At 42.5% G+C, this 9,372-nt stretch overlaps 1 long non-coding RNA gene across 1 annotated transcript in view; it reads right to left on the reverse strand.

Annotated features, from left to right (window-relative positions):
• LOC308663339 overlaps positions 1-7,651 on the reverse strand; it is a 35,158-nt gene extending 27,507 nt beyond the window's left edge. Inside the window, exon 1 of the long non-coding RNA XR_014025366.1 lies at positions 7,606-7,651. This is a non-coding gene — a long non-coding RNA (uncharacterized lncRNA). The remainder of the gene's footprint in view (positions 1-7,605) is intronic.
• Between the last annotated feature and the right edge of the window lie 1,721 nt (positions 7,652-9,372).

The raw sequence follows: 9,372 nt of genomic DNA on the forward strand, positions 1-9,372 counted from the left end.
AAACTGGCAGGGAAGACTGCAGATGATGATCATGTGACTGTGGGGACATGACAGCCCCAACTTTGTAGACTAGTCTGAAATCTCCCTTGTTCAGCACTCTCATAATTTGGGGTGATTGCTGAATGAGTGGTCGTAACCCAAAGACTATCTGCATACCCATCTTGCAAGGATTGCATTGCCTACCAATAGGTCTCCAATAGGTCAAAGTGCTGATTATGACCAATAAATTCCTCTACTGTATGGCCTAGTCCCTGACTTCTTCTGAGACTGCCTTCTCCAAGCAGAAGCTTTCTGTCCTGCATATGCTTTTCTGGGGGGGAAACAGTTGGTGATCACACTCCCCAGATGGTCAGGGGGATGGCAGCTGGGAAACAAGCTTTCTCTGCAATGGTGCCAACCATTGGTATTTCCTCCTCCCAGAGATGAGAACAGCCCACTCTTCCATGACATTCTGGTCACAGATGAAAACCACCCACCTTGATCAAGACTTTGGAAGATGAGTTGAAAGAATATGGGATGCTATTGCACTTGAGGGTGATGTTTTCAGCTGTTAAGTGACATGTAGCCCTTCTTAGATTTTATTTATCTATCCCTGTAGTAAAGTGGTCAGAATCTGGTGAAGTGGGCAGCAGACAAATGGTGTGGAAAGGAGGGAAGGAAAGGTCAATATGGATTGGGACAATAATACTGTTTTCAAGAACAAAAGGAAAGCGTTATTATTTACATGCAAGTGTATGTTATTTAAACAGCCATGTGTTATTTACAATTTTATTCAATTATACAAGGAAGCCACTAAAAATAATGACATATAGGAGGGATAAATGAACAGAGAAAATCTAAATGAAAACAAACCCTAGTACAATCTAAACATTATTTTTAAGGAAAATAAGACTGATGTTATGTTTGAAAGGAAAGCATGATGATGTGAAGTTGGATAAACAAAACCAAGGATAACAGTATTTGTAGCAGTAGTAGTTGTAGCAGTAGTACTGTCTTATTTGGGTCTCTACTAATACCGTATTACAAAGCAACATGGTCAAGATAGTCATACTGTATCCTGACTAGACATATTTCATTGATTTGTGAAAAAAATACATTTTAGATAAATCCCTATGTTTTACACTTGCCTGATAAATTCTTGTTCTGCTTAAGGTGTTTTACTGTAGGTAAAAAAAACTAAAAATATGTCTCTATATCTTATTGTAAATACTTATTCTAAATGCTATGTTGATACCAGAAGAAATGCATACGTACATACATATATGGTACTGTATATAAGTCTGTATAGATACTTTTTAAATAAATATTTAAATGAATACGCTGAAAACACAGAAGTAACCATAATGGGCAGTAAGCAATCTAATTATCCTCGAAAGCAGAGCATGAAGATCTTGTATTTTTAAAACTTGTGTCTAATATTTAGGATTCAGAGGTGATGGTCCTGCTTCATAAATGATTCACTGGGGATTATTGTTACTTGCTCAGATATAAAATGTTCTACAATTTTAGTAGAAACCTCCATCTTTCAATCTATTTCCCTAAAAAAAGCTGCAACTTTTTTTTTAAAAAAATTGTAAGTTGCTTTGAATTTAATGTTATCATAGGGAAATAAGATATTGCAATAACCTGAATTTTAAAAACACACGCGTTTGAATGTGAACTTAACAGAATTTGCTCTCCAGTTAATTAATGACCACCTTAAAGTGATTAAGTTTACCAATCTGTAACTGGTATTTAATTTTGTTAAAATGCCCTATTCCAAAGCTGCACCGCCACTCAGCAAAATTTTCAAACCTGGTTTGTGGTATCAGCTTAAAGAGAAAAATTCTCACTTTGGTGTGTGCGCCTTTGTACCATGCCTAAAGGAGCTCTTCAGTTTATGACCAAAGTCAGTGTGTGTCCAATTTTGTGGATTAGCCACAGCTGGTACAGGCTGGGAATGAGAAGTTTCATTTTATACTGGGCAAATGAGGCAGTGTCATCCTTATTCTGCGGCTTTTTCTCAAACCTGCTTGAGAGTGAGAGAGAACTCAATTCAGAGGAGGTGACAGATTTATGCCCACTTGTGATGAGGCAGGGATCCATCTTCATAAGGTGACATGCGATGGGTTGAAGAAAGCAAAGCAAGTAATTTGATAAAGTTATATATTGGGCTAACATCTTTTTTATAAATAAAATGAGCTGTTTTATTGATGTTTTTTTTAAACCAGCCCTAATATTTATAGCCACTGAATGCTATCATACTTTGAATAGGTTTCAGAATTTTAATGGGAAAATGTTCTGAAATGTATATAACATTTCACAGGTTTTTCTATATATTCATAAGACATCATAAAATAACAAATAAAAATGAATTATAACAAAAGGTGTTTGGAATTGCAGCTCCTGCTGCTAATTAAGTCTGCTCAAATCAGCCTGACTACGTCTCTGTCTATCTTCTAATAAAAAGATCCCTGGATCAGGCCAGAGATGTATCCAAATCCTGTCCTCACTGCAGTTAGCCACAAAACCTAAATGCAGAACAAGAGTCACACCTTTTCTCTTTCCCTGATAACAACTACTGGCAGCCATACAGTTTCCTTTACAAAAAATAACAGTCATGATGATTAGAAATTATTGATAAGTCTTCAGGTTTGTTAGACAACCAAGTTCACAGGCTTTCTGCAGTTTGTGGCCGAGCACAAAAGAACGCAATTGTAATTTGCTTAGTTGCAATAGTTGAATTGTCTTGGCAATGAGGCTGGTATGTGGTACTACCTAACAGTTTCCTATGGGACTAATTAAGATAGCAGCAGAATAAGCATCCAACAGTTCCCCCTAACTTGCAGTAGGTTTGGGATTGGGAAGTAAGAATTTTGACTGAGTTAGATCCACAGTTTTAACTATCTGTCTAAAGCTAACATGGGGGTAAAATGGGCCTCCTGATAAACGGGGAAGAGGCTCTCTCACCCAGATGATACCTGAGAGAATCCACAAGTTCTCTCTCACACGCACACTTTTCCCCTCTTTGTCCAGCTTCCGCTCCCTCAGTTTTTCTCTGACCCATCTCACATTCTTAACACTCATCTTTCTTGCTCTGTTTTCTCTCTCACTTGCTCTCTTCTTGCTCACTTGTCTCGTTCTAACGCTTGCACTATTGCTATCTATCACTTGCTTTTACTCATCTTGTCTTTTGCACTCTTTCTCATTCTGCTGCTTGCTCTATTGCTCCATCCTCTGTCTCTTGTGCTCTATCACTCAGATTGCTCAGTCGCTCTTGCCTCGTCTAAGCAGTTGACCAAGAGCTGTAACTAGGTGTTGGTAGGTACTCTGCCATTGCCCAAGTCAAAATAACCATAAAGAAAGTCACCAGGAATTACAGAAGAGAGGAGGTGCCTACAGTAGTTAACAACAGCTGGACAGCCTTTGCCTCATCATCACTAGAGTTTTCGCCAAAGCATGCATGGAATACAAGTGGAAAAAGATAGAAAAGACTTACGCAGATAGGTAGCCTCGGCAATTGGACGGAGAGATCACAAGGATGTGTCCTTTAAAAAACAGTTTGCAAGGAATCTTTCAGCCAATACTGGGGAATGTGCGGATATACCTGACCTTTCACGAATCAATCTAACACTTTTAAGTCACCTAAGCTAGTGGCCATGGTATCCATAGCAAAGATTTCTACAAATTTTGTACTTTGTGAAAAAGTTCTTCCTGTCTTCAATCTCTCAATACTTAGCTTTGTTTGACTAATTCTGAGGGAAAGATGCATCATTCTTTATCATTTCATCCTTCTTTTCGTAAACTGAAAACAGAGGGATAGAATCAAGATCATGTGAAGTATTAATACCACTTTATACAATGCCTTGGTAAGGGCATACTTGGAATACTGCATCCAGTTTTGGTCACCACGAGGTAAAAAAGTTGTTGAGACTCTAGAAAGAGTACAGAGAAGAGCAACAAAGATGATTAGGGGACTGGAGGCTAAAACATATAAGGAACGGCTGCTGGAATTGGGTATGTGTAGTTTAACGAAGAGAAGAGTGAGGGGTGACATGATAGCAGTGTTCCAATATCTCAGGGGCTACCACAAAGAAGAGGGAGTCAAGCTATTCTCCAAAAGCAGGACAAGAAGCAACGGATAGAAACTAGTCAAGGAGAGAAGCAACCTAGAACTAAGGAGAAACTTCCTGACTGTTAGAACAATTAACCAGTGGAACAACCTGCCTCCAGAGGTGGTGAATGCTCCAACACTGGAAGTTTTAAGAAGAGACTGGACAGCCATTTGTTTGAAATGGTATAGGGCCGTGGTGGCGAACCTATTGCACGTGTACCACAGGTGGCATGCAGAACCCTCTCTGTGGGCATGCATGCCGTCGCCCCAGTCCTAGGCCTTCAGCTGCGTTTTATAAAATCTTTTCGCTTTAGGCCTCCGCCGCTGTGTACAAAAAAAAAGTTCAATCAATTTCAACTTCTTGGGGGAGGGAAAAAAGATCTCGCAAAGTTGGAATTGATTGATTGAACTTTTTAGTCCCACCCAGTCTGCCGTTACCACCGTAGCCACGCCCACCCAATGGGCCACACCCACCCAATAGGCCACACCCATTCAGCACCTGACGATCCATAAGTGGGCTTTGGGTTGCAGTTTGGGCACTCGGTCTCTAAGAGGTTTGCCATCACTGGTATAAGGTTTCCTGCCCGAGCAGGGGGTTGGACTAGATGACCTCCAAGGTACCTTCCAACATCATCATCATCATCATCTTGAGTATCTTTTTTCTAAATCTTTCTCAGCATTATCATAGTCTTTTTCAAGAATAAAATCCAACTTTGATAGAACTATGCACCTGTACAGCCGCTATGGCGCCGGACACTTTGTTTTTAATCTGAAGATAGTATTTTCAGCTCTTTGCTGTTCTGCTTTAAATACTCTAAATTTACTGATTTGAAAATATGACTATTGCGGTAGTCAGTTTGCTAAACTGACTACTTCAGTCGTCATATTTTCAAATCTTGGATGAACAAGTGAAAAAACATAGCTTTCAGACAGGCTTTTCTTTTTTTATTCCTGCAGTTTCTTTTTCTTCTATTAGTTACCAGTTCAGAAAAAAAACAAACCTGAATTATGGAAAATGATTTAATTCTTTGGATTTATAGTCAGTAAAGCCATGTTGAACATTTCTATGGATGCAGTTGCTTTAAAGCCTTAAAGTAAAAATACTTGACTAGTACCAGTGGGCTCTGTGAAGCAACTGTTTCTGACTCCTTTGTGCAAACTTAGCAATCAAATAAATGAGATTCTAATGTGCTTAATTTCAGAACAATTGTGCATTTTATGATCTTCATCTTTTTGTAATTAATTAAAAAATAAAGACATTGGTGGTTTAAGAAATTTCAGTGATGTATTTTAATAAATGCCTTAATATCCATGAAATAAACTGGGATGGGAAATCTGCAACCTTCCAGTTTTGGGGGTTTAGGTTTATCTCCTGGTTTTCTCTGCTGGCTAGGATATTACTTCACTATCCATGGTCATCATTATAGGAAAAACTAATTCTATTTTGGGCTATTATATGAGATGGTTTGGGCGTCTTACTGCAATTTACCTAGAGCTGAGTGCTACAGGACTAAATATAACTTACCTTTAGGAAGATATGGATAAGATTATGTTGTTAATTACAGACTTGTCAAGTGCAAACAATCAGACCCACACGTGCAGAGCTCAAACTAGCTACATTATTGTTCCCTGCCTATCGAACAGGAATCTACCTGTAAACATACTGGTAGTTTTTGCCTGGGAAAAACTAGATAAAGTTCAAAGGCGTTCAGGGACGGAGGGGTGTGTGTGTTTGTCAACTTGCTCTCTTGTATTTTTACATAACAAGTTCATACTAATTCCCCGCTTGAGCTCTCCTCCCAACAGGATGGTTGCCCTCCAAAACTAGTTCTTTAAATCAAGATCCAATTTTTTTTCATCTGGGAAAATGGGGAATTAAGCAGACCTGAAATCAACTTTATGGGGTCCTTGATGCTCTCTGAGCTTGTTTTCTTCCAGACATTTCATTAACCAACTAAGTAACACTGTCAGTGCTAGAGTGCTGATTCTAGTTTTGCTTGCACACCATCTTGTACATGAATTAAAGTCAAAACATTCTCTGCCTGCAGTATCTTAAAAAAAATTAGAAAAAGAAAAAAGGGTAAGAATGGCGGAAGAGAATAAGTAAATTGAAGCATTAATTTATACTATGACATAGTTGTTATAATCACCAGATTGAGTGAAACTATTTAGGGAAGAGTGCACCAAACAGAAATGGATTTCTGAACACTGCAGGAAGTAAGGTGTGAGCAGAAAGACCATTCTTCATTTCTTAGATGACGACACCCCCTTCACACCATCTCTCCTTCTGCAACCAGACTTTTAACATGTATTTATATACAAATATGTCTTAAAAGTGTTATGATGCGTTGTTGAACTCCTGTTATATTAGATGTTAAATCCTGTTATATTTTAGTTATGCTTCAAAGCTGGGTTGGCAAATTACCAGATAAAATATCCATATGTCTACTAGTTCGAACCAGGCAGGTCTCTCACCTGCCATGAATGTCTTAGTCCTGGATTGACATACCTGCCTTTCCAACAAAGGCAGCTAAAAACATAGCAGAAAACACAAAACAAATTAATTGAAAACACACTTCACCAGACGCCTATGCTAGCATAAGAGAACACAGAGCCAGTTTGGTCTAGTCTAGTGGTTAAGGCACCAGGTTAGAAAGCTGGAGACCAGTCACTCTCTCTTAGCCTAACCCACTTCACAGGGCTGTTTTTATGGGGAAAACAGGAGGAAGGAGCATTAGGCATGTTTGCAGCCTTGAGTTATTTGTAAAAATAATAAAGGGCTACAAAACAGATAAAATATTGTGTAATTGGCGTATCATCAGCAGGGTATTAATCTAACACAAAGCAGATAGGAATTTAAACGATAAGAGCACATGGCGAAAAGAAGCACATTCTTCTACAGATATACCTTTTTTTAAAAGGTATTCTCTTATCCTGCATTTGATGCTGGCATACGCTAGGGAAGCCAAGCCACTTTGAGACTACAGTATAGGATAGCTAAGCACGTTCCCTTTGGCCATCTGAATCCTTTGTCCCGTTTAGCCGGGGGAGTAAAAACACAGGCTAGGGAGGCGACCCTCCTTGGGGCTCGTGATCGCAGGGACCCAGCAGCCTCCCTCCCCCACTTCAGCAAACCTTCACGTGCCGCAAGGAGTCCCCTAAAGCCGCAGCAGAGGAGGGGCCGGCGGGCGGGCAAGCAAGATAGGCAGGGAGGAACGGATAGGAGGAGGAGCTTCGCGGCAGCTACAGATGAAAGTAGGGCGAGGAGGGGCCGGAGTAGTGAAAGCCGAGCCCTTGGGGAACCCTAGCGGCTTTCCCGGCCTTTCTGCTGGCCACATTTCCGTGGGGTTTCAAAGCCGACGTTGCAGCTAGGAAGAGGGGCTGTGTGCTCCCGATCCTCCCTTCCTCCTCCTCCTCCTCCTCGCCCTCCATTGCCGCAGCGTGGCGGGGTGCGAGGGGAGTCGCTGTGGGACTCCGGGAGTTCTGCTTAACACTTCCGCTTCTGCACGTACCGTTCTGCCGGAGCACCGTCGTTAAACTAGCCGTGCCAATGAGCTGTTCCGGCAATATGCGCGAATAGCGCTGCTTCCTCCACAAATGATTCTACCCCGCGCAAAATTCACAAGGTTGCTTCCCTTTCCTTCCCCCCCCCCCAAAAAAAAAAAATCAAGTGACTGATAACACCTTCTTCGACTTGCACGTTTTATTAAAAGACATCCAACATTCGCCAGCTGCAGCCCGGCTCATGGTGCCGGGGGACTTCTGACTTTTGCAGCAACGCGGTTCTTTTACAATGTCCATCCTACGGTTGGTTCCTGTCATCCGACTCACCCAGAAAACAAAGCCTTTTTCTTTATTCGCCTAGCCCTAGAATTTAAATTGCCCGAGCAACGTGTTCCATTGCACTTCCTAGCGCAGAGGAACTGACACGAAGGCTGGTTAGCGACCAACGTGTGCTCCTCACCTACCAAAATAGCTGGCTGGAAGACAAAAAAACAAAAAGCATTTTCCCCGTGTCGACGTGTGATTATGTGTCACCCACCACCCTAACCCTACCTTGAGGGACGCCTGGGTGTTTTAAAGGGCTACCTCCATTGGACAACTCAACTTTATTTAGGTCAGTCACCAACTCGATACCAGATCTACCCGCTTCTATTACAAACGGCTGGACTGAGGATTTAAGTCCCTAAACCTTTAAGGAAAGGCCTCCTTCCGTCGTTTTCAATAGGCATGCGGTGAGCTCAAAATGGCTGCTGCTCGGCGCCCCCCAAATCTCGTCGTCTTGGCGTACAAAGCGGTGGGGTTGGAAACCTAACCAAATCGAGGGGCGAAGAGACTATCCAGGGCAGCCTCTCCTCAGGGAGAGGCGGGTTGGCGCTTGCAAGCAGAAGAGCAGCCGTGATAGCGGCTATAAATAATAGAAAAATAGAAACGGGGGACAAACGCGCTTAGAGCCGCCGGCGGGAGCGGAAAGAGGATAAGGAAGAAGCCTCCCGGCAAATAGGACTAACTAGAGGAAGGTGAAATGCTTCCTGGAATTAAACCAGGGTATTCCCAGGCTGCGTTTGGTTAGCTTCCCTTCGCGCCGTCCCTCTTTCCCCCCCCCTCGCCGTGCAGGAGCGGCGGCAAGGGGAAATTGACTTGCCAAAAGAAAAGAGCCGGCACAAGCAGCCGGGGATGCGACTTGTGTCGTTGCAATGTGGCCTGATGATTCATTCATTTCCCGAGAATTTTTTCCCCCTTTTTCTGCTGTTCAGAATTGATCTGGGGCTGGCGTTCGCTCATCATCTCTGCAATAAGATGCGCGGGGTGGAGGGAGGGGAGAGCGGGATGGATTGGAAGGAAGAATATAAATGCTTCGCTGGAGCCAGACTGATCCGAGGGCGGTTGTTGTCAATACCCTGAGGTTGAAATACATTTACAGGCTGGGGAAGAGGGAGGAGACCGGGAAAGAGGCGGAGGGAGGACGGTGCAGATGGGAGGCGGGCTGCGGAACTGCTGGAAGAGATACTACCTTCCTAAAGAGAATAAAGATGGATTGGTGGTTGGAAACGCTAGATCGCCTTTGCTAAGCCCGATCCAGCGCGAGGTGAACTGATACGAGGAAGGGCGTGGAAAGCCGGGCTTTGCATTTGCAAACTCGAGTATTACTGAAATGCAGCCACTGGAATTACATCAGTAACCCCCGAGGGTTAGCAGATGGACGTCATGGGGTCTGCCCTTGTGCAGACGACGCCAAGTAAGGAAAGAAAAAATAGGAAGAGAACAAGGTGAATCTG

The sequence above is a fragment of the Vipera berus genome (genome assembly GCF_964194415.1).
Source record: "Vipera berus genome assembly, chromosome: 1".
Taxonomy (NCBI): domain Eukaryota; kingdom Metazoa; phylum Chordata; class Lepidosauria; order Squamata; family Viperidae; genus Vipera; species Vipera berus.